Source organism: Chionomys nivalis, chromosome 2 (genome assembly GCF_950005125.1).
Source record: "Chionomys nivalis chromosome 2, mChiNiv1.1, whole genome shotgun sequence".
Lineage (NCBI taxonomy): Eukaryota > Metazoa > Chordata > Mammalia > Rodentia > Cricetidae > Chionomys > Chionomys nivalis.
The window spans coordinates 99,608,500-99,632,446 of NC_080087.1; the positions used below are offsets into that span (position 1 = coordinate 99,608,500).

The following is a 23,947-nucleotide window of genomic DNA, read 5'->3' on the forward strand; positions in this document are numbered from 1 at the left end:
GTCAAGGACATTGATAGTGAACTGGAGACAGCACTGAGTGGTATAGTGCCTTCTTAGGAAATTAACATGCTGAAATACTGACCAGGACTTGTAAACCTACCTTTCTTTCTCTCCCTTCACTTCTACCTCTCAGCCCCTGCTTTTTGCATCATATATTCTCTCAAAAAATTTTAATAGTGCAAATTTAGTTTTGTTTTTTTTTAAATTGTACCAGTAATATATAATATGTACCTATTATGATATTATGAAGAGAGGAACAGAACGAGTTAAAGCACTGATTTATAATACCTTCCAGTATCAGTCATGTGAATTTGATTTGTCACAATTTTTCTGCATTCTGAGAAGTTTGGTAATAGCAAACTGATAGGCTGTATTTGTTAGACATCTATGAACCTACAACTTACAATGTGACTGTTATTTTGGAAACCATGTTAGGAAATGTTTAGTTGTAACTTTGTCTTTAAACTGCATATGAGAACTAAAGATTTCCATGTTGTGTATCTTTATATTTAGAGCAGATTGTCTTTTTGTTTCATTATTCCTGTGATTATCTAATACTTGAGCCCAAAGCTGTTCTTAAGCCTTCATATAAATGCCATCTACTCCCGGTGAGTGTCAGTGTCCTAGCCCTGGTTATTTTGGATCCATATCCTACATTTAGTCTCTCAGTGGAAAGAAAAATTGGAAGGACAGTTCTTTCTTTCTTTGTATTTAATTGTTTTTATATTTTCTCTTTCTGTTGAAAATTTGACATCATAACAAATACAGTTTTCCAAGTTGAGTCCAACCCTAGTTATTCCTACGATGAAATTTCTTTATGATTATATCATTTATTTACATATTAGTGACAGTGTGTTCTCATCAAGTCATTATTGTGATTCATCAATGTTATTTTCATGTGACAAACTCTATTTCCATAAGCATTATTCCAGAAGTAAAGCCTTGATAGCTGGAAAGAAGTCCTTGAGGTAGCTATTAGGCTTTCCATAGAAATATTATTTTTTTTTTCTTCGTTTTTTTGAGACAGGGTTTCTCTGTGGCTTTGGAGCCTATTCTGGAACTAGCTTAAATATTCTTTTTTGTAAGGACATGATCTGTCAGAAGAGGCGGAACTTAGCAAGAAGCACCTAAGTCAGTAACCTTAGCATCACTTGCATATATTGGCAAGTTGATGGAAAGAAATAAATATATCAGAAAGAAGTATATTACTGGAGTTCCAGCCTTTCTGCTCCTGAATTAAAAAGACAAAGTCCAGGAAGATGGATCATTGGATGAAAGGACTGGACTTGTAAGCCTGTTCACTTGAGTTTGATATCCAGAATCCATGGTGTGGGAAGACAACTCACTCCTGAAATCTATCTTTTGGCCCTATGTGTACCATTGTGTGTATGTGTGTGTGTGTACATACAATAATTAAAAATAATGATATCAATAGTGATGATGGTAATAATTATAGTTATGGTGATGATAAATAGTGCTTTAATAAAATTAGTTTTTTTCTTTCTTTGGAAGTGAAAATTTTCACATAGGATTGTGTGTCTTGACATTTTTGTTCACAGTTAGTGGAGCTATTTGGAGAGGGTCAAGGAATGTCTTTGAGCTGAGGTCTGGTGTGCAGACACAGGCCCTAAAGGGAGGTTTTAAAGGTTCTAGGGAAACTCTGCTTCTTGCTTGGTGACATATGGACAAACAGCTCCATTAGAAGCTCCCTCAGCCACAGACTAAGATCAACCACTGCACCTTCTTCATCTATGTACTGTACCTCATGAGCCTCAAGTCAAAATATCTTTCTCCATTTAGTGTTTCTGATAGACATTCTTTCATAGTTATGAGACAAGTGTTTAACACAGTAGTGTCCCTCAAACTTTGCTAGAATGAAATTATTTGGAAAGCCTACTATAATATAATATTTAAATGATAATATTTTATTTAATTTATATATGAACACATGCATTTTGATCTTACAATAGAATATAGAGATTTGGAAAGGTTGTGGCCAGGTGGAGAACTATAACTTTTAATAAGTTCCCAAGACCTGTGGAATCTGAGATGTATGGAACACAGTGGTTTTTCTGGAAAACAGTTGTGGAGATTTGAATAAGAATGTGCCCCATAGGCTCATGCAGTTGAATGCTTGGTCACCAGAGAGTGGAGTGGAACTGTTTGAAAGGATTACAACAATTAGGAGGTACAGCTTTGTTAGAGGAAATCTATCACTAGTTTCAAAAGCCCATTCAGGAGCTCATTTTTCCCCTCCCCAAACCCATGGTTCCAGATGTGACTCTCAGCTATGACACCGGTACCATGGGCTAAGCCTCTCAAACTGTAAGTAAGCCCAAATTAAATACTTTCCTTTGTAAAAGTTGCCTTGGCCATGGGATCCATTCACAGCAACAGAACAGTGACTAAGACAACAGTGCTTCTCAAATGTTCTTAACCACAGGAGTCACGTAGTTCTTGGCAAGGTAGATTTATGCATTACTTGGCATCTACTGCAAGAAGAAGCTTCTCTGAGGTAGGCTGAGCAAGGCTTTGACCTATGGATATAGCATTATGTCATAGTAATCAATTTTATTGCAATCTTCTTTTAGTAGAATAATGTAATAGGTTTTTTTCTCTAACCCCATGACCCATGTAGTTTAGGTTCTCATGCCCTTTTGCACCATCAGTTATAGGTTTGATTTCATAGAGTGTAAAGGTAAAAATTAAATGCTGTGGATCCCCAAGTGGCTACAGTGGCAGAAATGCTGCAGGTCCCCGAGTGGCAGCAGGCAATGGGTCCCAGGCAGGGATGGTGCACGAGACCACGTCACAGGTCTCCAAAGGTGGCTGGTCACAGGTGGCCACCACATGGCAGTGGCAGGTGAGAGACAGACAGATAGGCACGCCATGCACAGTGTGGTTAGATATTTATTTAGTGGGTTATGGAAGTATGAAAGGGAAGGGGGAGAAGGAGAGAGAGAGAGAGAGAGTGAGAGAGAGAGAGAGAGAAGGAGAGGGAGAGAGAGAGACAGAGAGACAGAGAGAGAGAGAGAGAGAAAGAAAGAGAGGGAGAGAGAGAGCTGCCTCTTTGAGAGGGAGATTGAAAAGGAAAAAGAGTCAGACTGCAAGCTGTAGTAGGGGCTGCGGGCCTCTTCCCACAGCCCGGCTCATGGTTGCCTGGCTAGCTTATGCCCCAAAATAATGACACACAAACTCTATTCATTTAAACACTGCCTGACCCATTTCTATTCATGTGTGTAGCACCCCAAGGAGCGCTTACCGGGAAGATTCTAGCCTACGTCCATCCTGGGTCGGAGCTTCATCGCGTCTGCCCCGGAGAGGGGAGCATGGCCTCTGCTCCAGAGAGCAGAGCTGTCGAGTCTGAGCTCACTTCCTCTTCCTCCCAGCATTCTATTCTGTTTACTCCACCTATCTAAATTCTGCCCTATCAGATGGGCCAAGGCAGTTTCTTTATTAGCCAATGACCTTCCTCCATCATTTCCCCCTTTTCTGTTTAAACAAAAAGGAAAGGCTCTAACATAGCAAAATTACATATAGCAAAACAGTTATCAAGTAAGAATTACAATTATAATATTTACATCTATTTTATCTTTATCATAACTAAAGAAAACTATAACTATCTATCTATTCTTCAACTCTATCAAAGACTCCAGAAGGATATAATATTACCTAAGCAAACAAAAAGTAAGCAATTTTCAAAACTCTAGAAATGACAGAGACATCTCGCTGCCTGGACAGTCACCCAAAGTTTCTCTGTACCGTTGGGGCATCCATCTTCGGCCTACAGGCCCATAGTATCCAGAGACTTTTCCATGAAGCAGGAAATTTCAAAGGTAGTTCAGTCACTATCTGCTGTGTCCTGCAGAATGTCTCGCAGACTCTTTCATAAATCAGGAACCCCGAAAGACCATCTCACCTTTAGGCAAGTTCAGCAGTCCTCTCTCTGCGGGTTCTTTGTGTCCAGTTTATGCAATAGTCCAGGCAAGAGCAGTTTCTTGCCCAAATGGCTATCAAACTCCATAAGGTGCCTCTTTGATGCCCATCTTCTTTCTTCTTGAAGTAGATTGGTGCTGCCAGGAGCAGACGTGTCTCATTGTCATGAAAAATCCTAAGTTATTAAAACACTTAAAATGCCCTATTTTATAATCTTTGAAAGATATGAAGAATGCCTATCTAAAATATATCTATGTACATCTAGAAAATCTAACATGATTACAAGCTTGACTATTATTGATAATTATCCATTAACAACCTATATACATTACATTTTTAAGCTAACTACACAATCACAATACCTTAATATCAGAAATACATACACATATAATAAAATTGACCTTAAATTAATATCAGTAAACCAAGATTCATATCAATGCAAATTATTCAAATCTATATCATCTCCCCCTTTAAATGTAAAAGAACATTTATAAACAATATTTGGGAATATGGACGTAGTTATTTCTCTCCAAACTGCTTCCTGCTGAATGGGGGCGCTGTTATTCAGGTCTTTTATGGGATAACCTGTCTGTTAGGTTCATCTCAGTAGGCAGTTGAGCAAAGTAATTTTCGAAGGTGTTCACAGCAACCTTTCAGGAGGGCGTGGTCTATCATACCATATTGAAATAGAAGAAATACACAGGGTCTCATCCGCTGTGAAAACAAAAGAAGAAACTCTTTTCCAAAGTATCATATCCTTAGATCCAAATTCTGAAGTCAAGGTATTTTGAAAATATCTATCTTGGATTAGTTCAGCAGCATTTATAAACAAATATCTTTTAGCATCTGTTGCTCCTTCCTCAGCATTAAAACAATTCAAAGAGAGCATAATAGCATACAGTATCAAGATTCTCTGTGTATTTTCCATCTTTGTGCAGCTTTATTTTAACTCTATTTTGTTTACTTTTACTTTTATTTTATATTTTCTGTATATCTTCGTCCTGTAATAACTCTTTAGACCAGGCTGTCCTTGAACTCACAGAGATCTGTCTGTCTCTGCCTCCCAGGCAGTGGGATTAAAGGCGTGTGCTACCACACCGTGAAGTCTCAGAGGTCAATCTCCCTCTGCCTCCCAAGTGTTGGGATTAAAGGTGTGTACTACCACACCCAATTACTCTCTTTCTTCCTTATTTTACTTTTAAGAACTTTAATTTTCAGCCTGTATATATTTTTAAACACACTGTAAATCATTTAAAGTTTTCTTTGTCTTTGAATCTCTCTTTACTGTATCTCTCTCTTTTTCTGACCACACGAGCCTTTAAATTACTGAGCAATATCAGTAGGACGAAAGCCGTGGCTTTGACGGCTGGATCCAGCACATTCCTTAGCTTTCCAGCCTCATGGCGGAGATACCAGCTGTAGCCATGTTTATCACCACAACTCTGTGGTGTTTCAAGGTCCTTGCCAGCAAACAAGCTACAACACTCAAATGCTCTCTCTGTAGCTGACCTCCTGCCTCAAACAGTCCTGGCAGGATGGCCCACAAAGCCGGCATTTTAAAACAGCACAACTTTTTTCCTGCTACGGCTGAAAACCGAAAAGTACACCTTCAGCTTTTCACCAACACCGTTTTAAGTGTTTCGTGGCAGGACCTCTTAAATGAGCTGCAAGGTTTCACAGCTGAAGCTGAGTCAGGAAGCCTCTCTTAGATGAGAGCACTTGCTTGCCTCTAGCAAGCAGAGCAGACCCGAGAAATTGTTGCTACCAAGAAAACATGCTTTACTCTATTCTTTCCCAAGTTTTCTCAAGCTTTCTGTAGATTCAGTTATCCACGTGGGCGCCATCTGTAGTAGGGGCTGCGGGCCTCTTCCCACAGCCCGGCTCATGGTTGCCTGGCTAGCTTATGCCCCAAAATAATGACACACAAACTCTATTCATTTAAACACTGCCTGACCCATTTCTATTCATGTGTGTAGCACCCCAAGGAGCGCTTACCGGGAAGATTCTAGCCTACGTCCATCCTGGGTCGGAGCTTCATCGCGTCTGCCCCGGAGAGGGGAGCATGGCCTCTGCTCCAGAGAGCAGAGCTGTCGAGTCTGAGCTCACTTCCTCTTCCTCCCAGCATTCTATTCTGTTTACTCCACCTATCTAAATTCTGCCCTATCAGATGGGCCAAGGCAGTTTCTATATTAGACAATGACCTTCCTCCATCAGCAAGCAGGAAGGAAGATCTGCCTGCCTCAGCAGACTAAGAGTGGGTGTGGCTTGTCTCTTAAAGAGACAGAACATATCATTATATGGAGAGAACCTTAAATTCAATCAGAAAATTGCTGGTTAGTTCCATAACCATTGTGACTGTGTTCCATCAATATGTCTTGCAGGCAGGTCACTATTATAGATCGCAGAGTATGTAATTTGGTAATATTAATGTTTGTCTTTTTCCTATGGTAGCATGCAGAGTACCTCACACTGTCACTGGGTATAACAGCCACACATTAGAACAGGCCACATGCTCAGGAGTAGTTGGCCTACATAAAATGAACTGAGTGGTATTTTTTTGTGGACATTATTTTTTTTAAATTTTTTTTGGCATTTTTGTCTGGTTGGTCTTTTGCCTTGTGGTGCGTGTGTGTGTGCATGCGTGTGTGTTTGTGTGTGTGCATGTGATTCTTTTTAGTTCTTTGATTTAGTTTTTTTGGGGGAGGAGTATATTTTTGAAAAGAAGAGAAAAAAAAGCATGAAGTTGGGTAGATAAGGAGATGGGGAAAAACTGGGAGAATTTGCAGGAGGAGAAAACATGATTAATATATAATATATATATATGTATATATGTATATATATATCTTCTTTCCTCTTCTTTCCACCAGACATTCAACCTAAGGAATTCTGAGTTGAAGACAGAGAATTTGCTTTTCTAACACATTCCCAGGCCATGCTGATACTATTGGTACCTGAACTACCTACTTGTTTTTTTTTTTTTTTTTTTTTTTTTTTTTTTTTTTTTTTTTTTTTTGGTTTTTCGAGACAGGGTTTCTCTGTAGCTTTGGAGCCTGTCCTGGAACTAGCTCTTGTAGACCAGGCTGGCCTCGAACTCACAGAGATCCGCCTGCCTCTGCCTCCCTAGTGCTGCTGAACTACACCTTTGAGAACTACTGATGTAATACAGAAGGTCTGGAGTACTTTTTCTTCAGTTTTAGGAGTCTAAGAGGCATCCCTACAGGGGCCTGAAGCACAAGCAGTCTGGAGACAGGCTTAGCTGAGGAGCAGGGACATCAAATCTCTGGCAGGCCACTAGAGACAATGCATTTCATTTGAATTTCAAAGAGAAAAATGACTTCACTTACCTCTTAGTTTTAATGTAAAACAGTGAAAGTGCTGTGTTACAGGCCTGGCTGCCTCTCTGTGAGGTAGTCTCTTCTCTGGCTATTCCCAGATGCATGTAAGTAGATAAAAGATTGAGTTAGACTCCCTTGGCACCAATGAGGGTACTAATGGAGTGGGCTGGGGACAAACTTTTCCTTTTCTGAGTCAAGGAGAGGAAGGAAAAGGCGTTTGGCTGTGATATTGTAATGAGAAGAGTTATGCTTGACACACTCCCAGAGGACCTCGATTTCTATTTTTGAAGTGGAATATTTGCCTCCTCCTCCTCCTCTTTCTTCTTCTCCTCCTCCTCTTCCTCCTCCTCCTCCTCCTCTTCTTTTTCTTCTTTTTAGAAAATATCAAGATGGGAGCATTTTCAGTACCTCTGGAGAGTGGCTTTTAGACCACTTCAAAGCTTATCTCCCTTCTCAGAATGTCTGTTCACATGCTGTTCAGTACAGCCCCAGAAACAAATGACCCCCAGCAAACCCTGACCAACTCCTCCAGTGGAATAAAACTTCTTTGAGGGACAGGGATACTCCAGGAAAGGGGCTTAGAGTTACCCTGTCAGGGACACACCGGATCTAAGTCACAGGTAGGGAAGCTCCATATGTCCTTTTGATATTCCGAATGATTATCTCTATGTAGACATCATCTCTCTTCTTGCTCAACTCCTGTTTCTCCTAGATTGAGGACCATAGCTAACCTTATGGATGGTATTAATCTTGATTCCTTAAAGATATGGGGGGAGAGAAAAGGTACAAAAATACTGGTTTGAGGCAGATGGGTTAAATCTGCACTCGGACATCATTCTACTCTCTGAGACTCTCGCCAGATTGGAATTTTCTTTCCTTCAAAACAAATATTTGTGGAAACATAAGACAGTTTAATGGTTGTGGACAAATTCTCTCTCTTCATTAGAAGTAACTCTAGAGTATTTTTGTTGTATCAGCTGTAAGTCTGTCACATATCCATACGTTAAGATCACACAGAGTGTAAGTAGATGATGGAAGAAGATATGGTTATAATGTTATCCCACATGGAAATTTCTTTTCAGGATACAAAGAAGACGTGCCAACGGTAGTTTAAGTGTGTCTGATTGAAATCATTGGTTAAGATTCCTTCCTGAAATAGGGCTTCTTGCTAAATTGAAACTTGAAATTCAAGGCCTGGAAAGTTAATACTCTGGGTTCTAAAGCATGCCCAGGAAAATAATCTTTTCTTAAGATCAAGTATTATAGCATCAAAATGACAACACTCCTGACTTTTGGTTCATTACCCCCGGAAGGTAATGAATTTCAAGGTCACACTGAACTTGCTTTTTAATGACTGACAGTGAATAAAATATACTTGAACAAATACAAAGAACTTCTCAGTGAAAAGACCGGGTAATATGGTTTGCATTTAAAATATAGCTTGCACCAGAGCATAGTGGTATATTTATGTAATCCCAGAACTCTGAGGACTGAAGCAGGAGAGCTGTGAGTTTGAGACCAGGCTAGACAACATTAGTGAATTCAAGGCCACCCCTTGCAATATAGTAAAACCCTGTCTCAGAAATAAAAGTCAAACTGAAACAAACATACAGTATGCTTTAGTTCAGAAATATTTGTTGAATGCATATTATATTTTAGCTATGGGTGACACCAGATTAATAAAACACAATTTCTGTTCATGGTTAGTCCCAGGTAGGTGGTGAGAGGAGCAAACATAGATAATTCAAGGGGAAAACAGGATGCTGAGTGTGTCATGGGTGATGCATAGAATTCAGAACCCAATAGGCATTTACAATCTAGATTCTTCCTTTTTAAAAATTTCATCGCTATGAGTAATTGCCTTACTCTACCTAAACAACTTGCTTTGTTATATTGAGACAAGATCGCAATATGCTGTCAGACTGGCTTTGAACCTGCATTGGCATATCTTTACATTCTAAACACTATGGGTAAACATAGAAATTTGCCCTACAAGATGTTTCTCATCTCTAACACAAAACAGATATTCAGACTATAAAATAATATCAAATGTATGTATTTGAATGAAAGTTTACCAAAGAGTACTTAAGAAAGGTTTCCAGACTGTACAAATAGTATTTTCTTTCTTTTTTATTTATTTATTTATTTTAATTTATTTATTTATTAAAGATTTCTGCCTCCTCCCCACCACCGCCTCCCATTTTCCTCCCCCTCCCCCAATCAAGTCCCCCTCCCTTGTCAGCCCAAAGAGCAATCAGGGTTCCCTGCCCTGTGGGAAGTCCAAGGAACACCCACTTCCATCCAGGTCTATTAAGGTGAGCATCCAAACTGCCTAGGCTCCCACCAAGTCAGTACGTGCAGCAGGATCAAAAACCCATTGCCATTGTTCTTGAGTTCTCAGTAGTCCTCATTGTCTGCAATGTTCAGGGAGTTCGGTTTTCTCCCATGCTTTTTCAGACCCAGGCCAGCTGGCCTTGGTGAGTTCCCAATAGAATATCCCCATTGTCTCAGTGTGTGGGTGCACCCCTCACGGTCCTGAGTTTCTTGCTCGTGCTCTCTCTCCTTCTGCTCCTGATTTGGACCTTGAGATTTCTGTCCGGTGCTCCAATGTGGGTCTCTGCCTCTGTCTCCTTTCATCGCCTGATGAAGGTTAATATTCAGGAGGATGCCTATAGGTTTTTCTTTGGGTTCACCTTCTTATTTAGTTTCTCTAGGATCATGAATTATAGGCTCAATGTCCTTTATTTATGGCTAGAAACCAAATATGAGTGAGTACATCCCATATTCCTCTTTTTGGGTCTGGCTTACCTCACTCAGGATAGTGTTTTCTATTTCCATCCATTTGCATGCAAAATTCAAGAAGTCATTGTTTTTTACTGATGAGTAGTACTCTAATATGTATATATTTCATACTTTCTTCATCCATTCTTCCATTGAAGGGCATCTAGGTTGTTTCCAGGTTCTGGCTATTACAAACAATGCTGCTATGAACATAGTTGAGCATATCCTTCTGTTGTATGATAGGGCATCTCTTGGGTATATTCCCAAGAGTGGTATTGCTGGGTCCAGGGGTAGGTTGATCCAGAATTTCCTGAGAAACCGTCACACTGCTTTCCAAAGTGGTTGCCAATACCAAGCTGTTTTCAATATTGTAGCTCTGTAATAGAGTTTGAAGTCAGGGATGGTAATGCCTCCAGATGATCCTTTATTGTATAAGATTGTTTTGGCTATCCTGGGTTTTTTGTTTTTCCATATAAAGTTGATTATTGTCTTCTCCAGATCTGTGAAGAATTTTGATGGGGATTGCACTGAATCTATAGATTGCTTTTGGTAGAATTGCCATTTTTACTATGTTGATCCTCCCAATCCAAGAGCAAGGGAGATCCTTCCATTTTCTGGTATCCTCTTCAATTTCTTTCTTCCAAGACTTAAAGTTCTTGTCAAATAGATCTTTCACTTCCTTGGTCAGAGTTACCCCAAGATATTTTATGCTATTTGTGGCTATTGTGAAAGGTGATGCTTCTCTGATTTCCCTCTCTGCTTCCTTATCCTTAGTGTATAGGAAGGCAACTAATTTTTTGGAGTTGATCTTGTATCCTACCACATTACTAAAGGTGTTTATCAGCTGTAGGAGTTCTTTGGTAGAGTTTTTGGGGTCGCTTATGTATACTATCATATCATCTGTAAATAACGAAAGCTTAACTTCTTCCTTTCCAATACGAATCCCCTTGATTTCCTTATGTTGTCTTATTGCTATTGCTAGAACTTCAAGCATAATATTGAAGAGGTATGGAGAGAGTGGACATCCTTGTCGTGTTCCTGATTTTAGTGGGATGGCTTTGAGTTTTTCTCCGTTTAATTTGATGTTAGCTGTCGGCTTGCTGTAAATAGCTTTTATTATATTTAGGTATGACCCTTATATCCCTAATCTCTCCAAGACCTTTATCATAAAGGGGTGTTGAATTTTGTCGAATGCTTTTTCAGCATCCAATGAAATGATCATATGGTTTTTTTCTTTCAGTTTATTTATATGGTGGATTACATTGATAGATTTGCGTATATTGAACCAGCCCTGCATCTCTGTGATGAAGCCTACTTGATCATAATGGATAATTTTTCTAATGTGTTCTTGGATTCGGTTTGTCAGTATTTTATTGAGAATTTTTGTGTCGATATTCATGAGTGAGATAGACCTGTAATTCTCTTTCTTGGTTGGGTCTTTGTGTGGTTTTGGTATCAGGGTAACTGTAGCTTCATAAAAGGAATTTGGCAATGACTCTTCTGTTTCTATATTGTGAAATACCGTAAGGAGTATAGGTATTAGCTCTTCTTGGAAGTTCTGGTAGAATTCTGCATGGAAACCATCTGGTCCTGGGCTTTTTTTGGAAGGGAGATTTTTGATAACAGTTTCTAATTCTTCGCGACTAACAGGTCTATTTAGATCGTTTACCTGATCTTGGTTTAGCTTTGGTATATGGTATTTATCTAAAAAAATGTACATTTCTTTTGCATTTTCCAGTTTTGTGGCATACAGGCTTTTGTAGTAAGATCTAATAATTCTCTGAATTTCCTCTGTGTCTGTGGTTATGTCTCCCTTTTCATTTCTGATCTTATTTATTTGCGTGTTCTCTCTCTCTTGTTTAATTAGTTTGGATAGGGGTTTCTCGATCTTGTTGATTTTCTCCAAGAACCAACTTTTTGTTTCATTGATTCTTTGGACTGTTTTCTGTGTTTCTATCTTGTTGATTTCCGCCCTCAGTTTGATTATTTCCAGTCTTCTACTCCTCCTGGGCGCATCTGCTTCTTTTTTTCTAGAGCTTTTAGGTGTGCTGTTAAGTCCTCAATGTATGCTTTCTCCGTTTTCTTTAAGTGGGCACTTAGTGCTATGAACTTTCCTCTTAGCACTGCTTTCATCGTGTCCCATAGGTTTGAGTATGTTGTCTCTTTATTTTCATTGAATTCAAGGAAGACTTTAATTTCTTTCTTAATTTCTTCTTTGACCCAGGTGTGGTTCAGTAGTTGACTGTTCAGTTTCCATGAGTTTGTCGGCTCTGGGGGTAGCATTGTTGTTGCCTTCTAACTTTAGTCCATGGTGATCTGATAAGACACAGGTGGACACTGATTTTTTTTGTATCTGTGGAGGTTTCCTTTGTTTCCAAGTGTGTGGTCAATTTTCGAGAAGGTTCCATGAGCTGCAGAGAAGAAGGTATATTCTTTCCTATTTGGGTGGAGTGTTCTATAGATGTCTGTTAAGTCCCTTTGCTTCATTACCTCCAATAATTCTCTATTAGTTTTCTGTCTGATTGACCTGTCCATTGGAGAGAGAGGTGTGTTGAAGTCTCCTACTACTAGTGTGTGTGGTTTGATGTCTGCCTTGAGTTCTAGTAATATTTCTTTTACATAAGTGGGTGCTTTTATATTAGGGGCATAGATATTCAGGATTGAGACTTCATCCTGATGAATTGTTCCTGTTATGAGTATAAAGTGTCCATCTCGATCTCTTCTGATTGATTTTAGTTTGAAGTCAGTTTTGTTAGAAATTAGTATGGCCACACCTGCTTTTTTCTTAGGACCATTTGCTTGAAACACCTTTTCCCAACCCTTTACTCTGAGTAGATGCCTGTCTTTGTGGTTGAGATGTGTTTCTTGCAAACAGCAGAATGTTGGATCCTGTTTTCGTATCCAATCTTTTAGCCTGTGCCTTTTTATAGGTGAATTGAGACCATTAATATTAAGTGATATTAATGACCAGTGGTTGTTTACTCCAGTTATTCTTATTGTTTTTGGTAGTAGAGTTTGTGTGTCTCCCTTCTTTGAGTAGTGCTGGTGAAGGGTCGCTAGATGCCTGAGTTATTGTAGGCAGTGTTGGCAATGTTGGATTCCTTGGGTTGTGATTTTCCTTCTATTACTTTCTGTAGGGCTGTATTTGTGGCTACATATTGTTTAAATTTGTTCTTATCCTGGAATGTCTTGATTTCTCCATTGATAGTGAACAATAGCTTGGCTGGGTATAGTAGTTTGGGTTTGCATCCATGGTCTCTTAGTTTCTGCAGTACCTCTATCCAGGACCTTCTGACTTTCATGGTTTCCATAGAGAAGTCAGGTGTAAGTCTGATCGGTTTACCTTTATAAGTTATTTGCCCTTTTTCCTTTGCAGCTCTTAATATTCTTTCTTTAACCTGTATATTTTGTGTTTTGATTATTATATGGCGAGGGGATGTTTTTCTTTGATCCAGTCTGTTTGGTGTTCTGTATGCTTCTTGAATATTCAAAGGAATATCTTTCTTTATGTTGGGAAAGTTTTCTTCTATAATTTTGTTAAAAATATTTTCTGGGCCTTTGAGCTGTGACTCTTCTCCTTCTTCTATTCCTATTATTCTTAGGTTTGGTCTTTTTACTGTGTCCCATATTTCCTGAATGTTTTGTGATGAGAATTTGTTGGCTTTGCTGTTTTCTTTGATCAGTGCATTTATTTTCTCTATGGTGTCCTCAGAATCTGAGAGTCTTTCTTCTATCTCTTGTATTCTATTGATTATGCTTGTTTCTGTAGACTCTGCTCATTGACCTAGACTTTCCATATCCAGCTGGTCCTCAGTTTGTGTTTTCTTCCTTGCTTCCATTTCAGTTTTCAATTCTTGAACTGTTTCCATTACCTGTTTGATCATTTTTTCTTGGTTTTCCAGGATATCATGTACGTATTTACTCATTTCTTCAAACTTTTTGTTATACTTCTCATCCATTTCTATAAGGGCGTTTTTTACATGTTGTTTAAGGGACTCTATTGCTTTCATAAATTCATTTTTTCCCACTTCTTCTGTGTTAGGGTGTTCAAGTCCTTCTGTTGTAAGATCATTGGGCTCTGGTGTTTTCATGTTGTTTTTCAGATTGTTGGGTGAATTCTTGCCTTGGTGCCTGCCCATCTCCTCCTATTGATGCTATCTAATGGGTCTTTTAAAACTGGGTCAGGTTTCCCTGCTGGCCAGGGGCTTACAAAATGCCCTCGCTCCGTTTCCTGGTTCCTGTCGCGGGCCAAGATCCCTCTCACCACTCAGAAGGGTCTTCAGGAACAGGACCAGGCTCCCCGTTTGCCAGGGACCTCGCCAACAAAAGGCCTACCTCTTTGATTTAATTGTAGTGTGGCGATCTGCTCTCAGAGTTGAGCGCCGATCCTCGCCGCTTGGCATCTGCCTAAAAATAGTATTTTCAAATGTACAGTAGATAGAGGCTCCAAGACCCGATAGAGGTGTAATATTGTCATTTGTGTTTGGTAGGGTTATGTCACTGTTTAAAGAAAAAAAAACATGACAATCAGCCTATATAAAGAAAACAAGTTTATTTTGTTTTATAGTTTGGAAGGCCCAACTCATGACCATTTGGCCCAATAGCTTTAAATATTTTGCAGTACATCATGGCAGAAAGACATGACAGAGGAAACTACTTACTTTATAGCCAGAGGGAAAAAGAGGAAGCAGAAGGGACAAAGATGTCATGGTTCCCATTGCTCATACTCACAGTGAACTGAAGAGTTATTATTAGACCCAACCTCTTAAGGCCTCTACCACCTTTCAGTAGACTGAGCTGGAACAAGCTGTTAATATATGAACTGTTAGGGAGTAGTCTAGAACCCAAATCAGATATTAGGGTCATACTGTGGCAAGTAATTTGAGATGGGTCTGGAAAAAAGGCAGAGGCTCATTCCTTGAAAACTTCAACTCCATTTGGATCCAAAATTTGGAATTTGATCATCCAGACCAGACCAGAGAATGGCAATTAGCCAAGGGTGATATATAAATATATATTTGTTTGTGTAGTACATCATTTTGAAATAAGGCTATCTTACCTAAATGCCTAATTTCTGGCTTCTTGTAGAACTTTACTGTGATAATCCTATGTTTCCTTTTAGAGGCAATTGTTTGAAGATAATGGCAGTTCTGTGATGTCACATTGTGTAAGCCACCTGCTCAAAACCACCTGGGGTTCCTCCTTGCCTTGTGGAAAAAGCACAAGCCACCACAAGGATAAACATCAGTAGGTCCCAAACAACCTTTTCGTTTCCTAAAGGACCTACTGCCTCCCAGTAGGTATACTGAAAAAAAAAAAAGCTGTTACTACATAAACCTTCAGGATGTGTTCCAGATCTCAAATCCAGATGGTACCCTTATGGGGTTTCTTTCTAGCAAGTAATTTGTGTTGAGTCCAGAAAATTGGCTGAGGCACAATCCTTAGGAATTTACTGAACCTCTCAAAGTGATATGATGACAGACCCTAAAGACTTGGATCATCATTCAATTGATGTTGGATAGGATGGAGAAAGAGTAACATTGATACACTGCTTGTTGGAGTGCAAATCAGCATACCTATTCAGTATGGAGGTTCCTCAAAGAATTAAAACTAGAACTACCATATGCTCTAGCTATGGCACGCCTGAACATAAGGACTCTGTATCCTTCCACAGAGACACTTGCATATTCATGTTTACTGTTGCTCTAAGCACAATATCCAGAAAGTGGAATGAGCCTAGATGTCTATCCACAGATGAATGGATAATTAAAATGTGGTGTCAGCTATAAAGAAAATTGAATCACAATATTTACAGGAAAATGGTGTGATATGGGATTCCCCTCCATATGCTGTGAATATGTTTTATTACCATTGGTTAATAAAGAAGCTGTTTTAACCTATGGCAGACTAAAATATAGCTAGGTGGAAAAACTAAACAGAAGGCAGGGAGAAAGAAGGCAGAGTCAGGCAGACACCATATTGCCACCCAAGAAGCAAGATGTGAGGTAACAAACCATGAGCCTTGTGGTAAAATATAAAATAATAGAAATGGGTTAATTTAAGATGTAAGAGCTAGCTAGGAATATGCCTGAACCATTGGCCAAACAGTGTTCTAATTAATATATTTTTGTGTGATTATTTGGGTCTGGGTGGCTGGGAAATGAAAGCACAGTCTCCGTTTACAATAGTGTATCTTGAAAGTCAAATACAAAGCAAGAACACCCATGTTTAGAAAGACAGAAACCACATGTTTTCACTTACATCCGAATCCTATCCTATTACACACACACACACACACACACACACACACACACCCCACAATTGTGGGCAAAGTTTAATGATAAAGAAATAAAACCAGAGGAGTGTAACATTAGGTGGTGTGGAAGCATGGGTATGAAAGGAAGCAAAAAGCCACTAAGGACATGAAAGAGGAATGGAATCTGGGGAAGAAAGTATTAGGGGTCATTTGGGGGAGCAGGAAAGGAAAATGGGAAAAGAAAGACTATAAAAATGCATTTTGTTAAAAAAATCCATCATGATATATAACACATGATATGCTGATTAAAATAGAAAAAGGATTAGAATTGGAATTAGAATTTCCCAGGCTCAGTGCATTATATTTGATGGTCCATTCTTAAACTACTTAATACAGACTCTAAAATAATACAAATGCCCTTTGTTCTATGACACAACTAACGTGGATCTTTCATGCTGCATTATCATCCAGTGAGGGGTCTTGTTGGGCAGGTTCTGCATCTTTCCATTTGAATCTAGCCCCCAGATAGTAGCATTTCGTAAATGTTTATTGAAAGAGATAGCTAACATAGAAAAGGAACTACGACACAGTGATTAGATGTGCACAGATGGGGAAGGAGTCAAAGATGTTTCCAAAGTGCTGCTAACTTCGGCCATCTCTTAGAGAGATGGGGAAAAAAAAAACAAAAGAAAAGATTTTTGGTGGGAATATAACCATTTCAAGTCTAGACATGTAGAATTTGAGATTTCTGAGATGTGTAAAAGGAAATGTCAAATTCTGTGCTCAGTGATGGAAGACTTCAGATATAAGATTTGTGGGGGGGCGACTGGGAACAGTATTTTCTTTCTTTTCTTTTGTTTATTCTCTTTGAGGCAGAGTTTTACAATTCAGTCCAGGTTGCCCTTGATTCTCCTTCCTCAGCTTCCAGCATGCTGTGACTGAGGTGTGTATCAACACATCCAGCTGGAATATATTTTATGCTTTGTTTTTCTCCTTTTTCTTTTTTAGAGATTTTTAAGTCTGATCATCTATTTATTGCTGCTAAAGATTTATTTTTTGACTAGACTCAGAAGCTCTCAGTGAGAGAAGTCTCTTGGTGATATGTTCCTTGGCATCCTTCATTCTCTTAGTAAAAATTTTAGCACATTCTGCAGCTGCCTCCGTTTCTGTCTTACTGCATTGTTTCTCTTGTATTAACTTGTTTTGACACCATAAGAACTCAGTGACTAGCATTGAATTGGATCAGGAACCAAAATTAGAAAGGCTGAAAACAATCTACTCTGTGATGTGCACACATGGAAGTAACATAGTCAGTTTTCAATCGCAGCAAGTACTAATTGCATCAATAAGAAATTACATTGTTTCATCAGGAAACTTCTGGGGTTTCTGTAGTAGAAAAGTCTTGACTACACCTGATCCAGCTATATGCTAGTTACTGACTTCTTATGGTGTTAAAACAAGTTAATATACAGAATGTTCTTCAAGCCATAAGGTGTTTTCATCTTTGAATGTTTTGGATAGAAAACATGTGGTTCTTTATAAACCCAGAAAGTTGTTGCTTGTACAAGTGTGTCCTGTCCTCTTAACCATGGAATGTGGTCACTGGCAAGCTGTGCACTGATTCTCTTAGCATGATTGGCCCACAGCAGAATTTATATAAACAGATTAGTTGATTGAATGAGCACTCAGTTTTAAGTTCTTTATTTCTTCCCCCAATTTTTTTTTCTTCGAGACAGGGTTTCTCCGTAGCTTTTTGGTTCCTGTCCTGGAACTAGCTCTTGTAGACCAGGCTGGCCTCGAACTCACAGAGATCCTCCTGCCTCTGCCTACTGAGTGCTGGGATTAAAGGCATGAGCCACCACCGCCTGGCTTCCCCAATTTTTTTAATGTTTATTATTGGCACTTCTTATTTTGACACTAAATTGTGCACTGCTGTATTCATCTCTATTTCCTAATTGTATTTTAAATTCTTAGAGCAGATATATTGTGCCTCACTTATTTTTTCTCACCTACACAGCGCTTGAAAATATGCATGCTCTTCATGGATTTAAAATCAATATTGTAAAAATGGCCATTTTGCCAAAATCAGCCTATGGATCCAATGCAATCCCAATAAGAATTGCAATTGAATTCATCGCAGAAGCAAAATAATCCAAAAATGCACATGGGGACACAGAGGACCTTGTATACCCACAGCAATTCCCATTAATAAAGATATTGCTATGGGTATTACCGTATATGATTTCAAGTTATACAACAGAACTGCAGAAATAAAAACAACACAGTATTGACACGAAAACAGACTTATATAAAATAGAAGAGAATATCCAAATGAAAAATTATGCAACTAGGTTCCATTTTTGTTTTTATTTTAAATAGTCTGTCTCTTTGTCTCTATCTATCTATCTATCTATCTATCTATCTATCTATCTATCTATCTATCTATCATCTATCTATCTATCTATCTATCTATCTATCTATCTATCTATCTACCTACTTATCTCTCTGTCTGCCTGTCTGTCTCTATCTGTCTGTCTACCCATCTATCTATCTAGAGAGGCCAAAAATACACATTAGAGAAAAGACAGCCTCTAACAAATGATGCTGGAAAAATTGGAAAGTTACAAGTGAAAGATGAAATTATATCCTTTTCCCCCTTATCCTGTATATGAATCAACTCCAAGTGGATCAAAGAACATCAAACTAAAAACCCACAACTAAAACAAAAAGGGACTATTTGACAAGTCACACACACACACACACACACAAACACACACACACACACACACACACACACACACACACACACACACATATATATATATATATATATATATATATATACAACTGCACATAGGACACCAGCAAAATAGGGCATAAGTCCAGCAATTGACAAATGGGGCTTCTTGAAGTCAAATAGTCTATACAGCAAAGGAAACTATCAGCCAAGTAATGAGGCAGTTTACAAAATCTGAAAATATTTGTCAGCTTTACATCTGTCAGAAGATTAATATCTAGAATATAGAAAGAACTCAAGAACATTGACACCAAGGAAACAAATAACATAATCAAAAGGGAATGTAGAACTGAATAAGGAGTGTACAAAATAAAAAACAGTATTGGCCAAAAGCACTTTAAAAATTTCGTAACCATTAGTCATCAAGAAAGTGCAAATTGTAACTACTTTTAGATTCTTTCTTATCCTAGTTAGAATGATTATTATAAAAAACCAATGACAGCAGATTCTGTGAGGCTGTGGGGTGAGGAGAACTCTAATCACTGCAGGTGGGAGTGTAGACTGGCGCACTATATTCTATACTATGGAAATCTGCATAGAGGTTCTTCAAAAAGCTGGAAATAAACCTGTCATATGATCCAGCTATACCACCCCTGCGTGTATTCCCACAAGACTGTGCTGTACTACAGAGAAACTCGTTCATCTATTTCTGTTCTATTCTAATACCCAGAAATGGAAGCAGTTCAGATTTTTAGCATCTGATGACTGTATAATGAAACCTAGCACATAGCTGAATTTTATTTAACTATAAAATTTTAAAATTTAGAGGCAAATGGATAGAACTGGAAAAATTCAAATTAAGTAGTAATCCCACCCAAAAAGGCAAATGTAACATATATTCAATCATATGTAGATCTAAGTTTTGAATCTTCAGATTAACATGGTTAGCTAGTAGAACCTATAGGATCCATGAAGGTCCTATAGAAGATCAGTATGTGTGTGTAATGTGCCTTACAGAATACCAGAACATTGGTATTATAATGGTAGAGAGAAGGAATGCTAGGGGTGAAGAAGTTTAAGTAGGGAGGAAGATGCAAAGAGCCCAGAGGATGGAGAAGGTGGTTTAGCTAAATAGAAGACTGTATGAAAAAGTCAATGGAAACCTACCACTTTATAAGGTGATTGAAACTATGGTTATGAGAAAGGGATAGGAAATGCCCTCTATGACTGGATGATGCTACTCCTAAAGCCATCACTTAATAAAATAAAAAACCCAGTGCCAGGTGAGTAGTATGTTCTTATGAACTTGTTATAATCAAAAATGTCATTATAAATGACAGCAAATGCTGTGAGGCCATGAGGGAAGGAGAACCCTATTCATTGCAGATGAGAGTATAGACTGGTATGGCCACATTTGAAATCTGTATAGAGTTTCCTAAAAAGGCTAGAAGTTCATCAATCTGATATGGAATTTCCCTCTGTATGCGGTGAATATGTTTTATTACCATTGGTTAATAACGAAGCTGCTTCAGCCTATGACAGGGCAGAATAAAACCAGACAAGAAATCTGAACAGAGATATAAATAGAGAGTAGGTGGAGTCAAGACGTCATGTAGCTGCTGAAGGAGACAGATGTTGGAACCTACCAGTAGGCACAGCCTCATGGTGATACACAGATTAATAGAAATGTGTTAATTTAAGATGTAAGAGTTAGTTAATAAGAAGCCCGAGCTAATAGGCCAAGCAGTGTTGTAATTACTATAGTTTTTGTGTGATTATTTGGACCTGGGTGGCCAGTAGTGAATGATCATTCTGCATTTACATTTATCATATGACATAGCTATATCACCCCTGGGCATGGAGGAGGTTGCAGAGGCTTTCAAACTCTGAACAGTCCTCATGGTTACCCTCTAGAACTAGATGATAAGACCCTATTTCTAAAGATATCACTCACTTTGGATGAAGACTGTAGAGAAATTAAGCTGCAACAGAGGTAGAAACTTCCTTGCTGGCTAGCTTTTATGTGCCAAGATGATGCTGGGGAAGAAAAGGTACCAATGGTCAATCACTTATTCCAGCTGAACTCCAGGCTACTGATGAATTCTGGGAAGGGACAGTCATTTCCTTCACCCAATGGTTGGTCCAGCAAGTTCCAGTGGACCCTTCCCAGACTGTAGCCACATTGGTAGCCTTGTTAAAGGCAGTGTATTCCACAACAAACAAACAAGCAAACAACCTGCAAGACAGCCTAAATATAGAAAAGGACTGTAGAGAGGAAGGGAAATAGCAAAGGTGCGAAGGAGATATATATACACACACACATATATATGTATATATATTAAATTATCAACAAATTTAATCAGTCTAAAAATAAAACAACATGTGATAAAGAACTTTACTATTATTTCTTGCCTATATAGCATTTACTCTATTGTTACTATAATTATTATTTCCTCCTATTTCATAACTGTTCCAATATCTTAAGTTTATCTTCTCCCCTTCCTCACAGGGTCTCTGATGTCAGCTAGGAAGATGATCTTATTATTTGGAACCTTTAAACTCACATATTCAGCCTATGATTTCTAATAATTTATTGATTGAACTAGAGCTAGGGGTGCTATGATCCAAGGCAAAAAAAAAAAAATCTCTCTTCCTTTCTAGGAGTAACAATCTCAGATAATCCAGTGTTACTCACCTTGGATGGAACCCTTCTCACCCACCGACAGCTTCCTTTAGTGTCTCTGTGATCATTTTCAGTGCTCTCACTGTTTGGTGAAGTACTGAACTTCCGCAGGCACAGATGATTGGATCTCTTTTCTTCTCTAGCCAGGGAGTTCTTTAAACAGACAGAAAATTGATATAACCTACATGGTAACAAAAGTGCAGCTAGTTCTGAGTCCGTTTGTCTAGTGTCAAGTGGATCTCAGACAGAAATTTTCACTTCTTTTTCTGGCCTTGACTAAACTAAAATATTTAAGCCTTGAAAATCTTACCTACAAATAAGGACACATTCACCATACTGTACTAAGTTAGGAAACCAACTCACCTCTAATACCCCAGACGACACTGAGCGTCTTCAGTCCAGGATGAGTAGAATAGAGGAAGGTGGGCCAAGTGATGCAAATGTCAGCAGCAGAGGCCATCCCAGATCCTTCACATCCTCATTATCTACTAAATGTGATTCCAAGGGCTGAGGGGCATTAGATCTATTGTAACATTCTACTTTAAAATTATGTTTAAAATGACCCCATTGTACCTTAAATGACTTTCCTCATGATACTTGTTCATCGTATGTGCCCCTAACTGGAGCATCTATCCCATCCAGAGGATGCTGCTGTCTTTCTAGCTGGAGGGGCTGTTTGTTGCTCTCAGGTGACCTTTAAAACGTGCCGGAGCCTGGTTGCTGCGACTGTTCATGAGGGTCATCTCTGCACTGGCCACCAGCAACTCTGAGTGCCCTTTCCTCAGGGTCTGCTAAGAATAGTTGTTTTCCTCAAGGCAGTTTTCAAGGTTGTCATAAAGTCTAAAGGGCCAGAGAGACACAAGAAACCCACTGACAGGCCTCTGTTTTCTGTTTTTTTTTTTTTCAGAAGGACGTGTGCATTCTAAAGGAAAACAGAGAAGTCTATGCAGCCTGCCACTAAGGAAAGAACTTATGTTCATATTAAAAATCTATAAGTTAGACTTACTTCCCTTTGTCCCTGGCTCATTGGGGCATCCAGGAGTTCCTGTGTAGGTGCCGAGAAGTTTCATCAGGACGGGTGAGTGTGTGCTATCCTGGGGTGGACGGTCCCGGTAGAGAGCACAAACGCCCCTCCCCCAGCTCCTGCTGCAGGGCTTTCTCTCCTACACACCCGCCCCCACCCCCACCCCCAAGCCTGCCTTGTCTGCAAGGTCCTTAGCTGTGGAACAGTTTCCTGCCCTTTCACTAAGGCTACCAGCCCAGACCAGTGAGTGCCTGACTAGAGGGCAGGCCTCAAGGTCCCCACCAGGGGAAGCAGGCCCCTGCTGCTGGGGTTGCAGTCTCTGCTTGTGATCTCCTGGACCTGCTCTCCCTGCCCCCTATTTCCCTTGGTCCCGGGCTCATTGGGGCCACCAGGAATCCCTGCATAGGTGCTGAGAAGTCCCATCTGGATGGGTGAGTGTGTGCTATCCTGGGGCGCACTGTCCCGGTAGAGAGCACAAACGCCCCCCCCCCAGCTCCTGCTGCAAGGCTTTCTTTCCTACACACCCGCCCCCCACACCCACCCCCAAGCCTGCCTTGTCTGCAAGGTCCTTAGCTGTGGAACAGTTTCCTGCCCTTTCACTAAGGCTACCAACCCAGAGCAGTGAGGGCCTGACTAGAGGGCAGGCCTCAAGGTCCCCGCCAGGGAAAGCGGGCCCCCGCTGCTGGGGCTGCAGTCTCTGCTGTGATCTCCTGGACCTGCTCTGCCTGCGCCCTACTTCCCTTTGTCCCTGGCTCATTGGGGCATCCAGGAGTTCCTGTGTAGGTGCCGAGAAGTTTCATCAGGACGGGTGAGTGTGTGCTATCCTGGGGTGGACGGTCCCGGTAGAGAGCACAAACGCCCCTCCCCCAGCTCCTGCTGCAGGGCTTTCTCTCCTACACACCCGCCCCCACCCCCACCCCCAAGCCTGCCTTGTCTGCAAGGTCCTTAGCTGTGGAACAGTTTCCTGCCCTTTCACTAAGGCTACCAGCCCAGACCAGTGAGTGCCTGACTAGAGGGCAGGCCTCAAGGTCCCCACCAGGGGAAGCAGGCCCCTGCTGCTGGGGTTGCAGTCTCTGCTTGTGATCTCCTGGACCTGCTCTCCCTGCCCCCTATTTCCCTTGGTCCCGGGCTCATTGGGGCCACCAGGAATCCCTGCATAGGTGCTGAGAAGTCCCATCTGGATGGGTGAGTGTGT

The 23,947-nt window shown here is 39.9% G+C and overlaps 1 long non-coding RNA gene across 1 annotated transcript in view; it reads left to right on the forward strand.

Annotated features, from left to right (window-relative positions):
* Positions 1-22,980, forward strand: part of LOC130870440 (uncharacterized) — a 37,122-nt gene extending 14,142 nt beyond the window's left edge. Inside the window, exon 3 of the long non-coding RNA XR_009056705.1 lies at positions 22,636-22,980. This is a non-coding gene — a long non-coding RNA (uncharacterized LOC130870440). The remainder of the gene's footprint in view (positions 1-22,635) is intronic.
* The last annotated feature ends 967 nt before the right edge of the window (positions 22,981-23,947 follow it).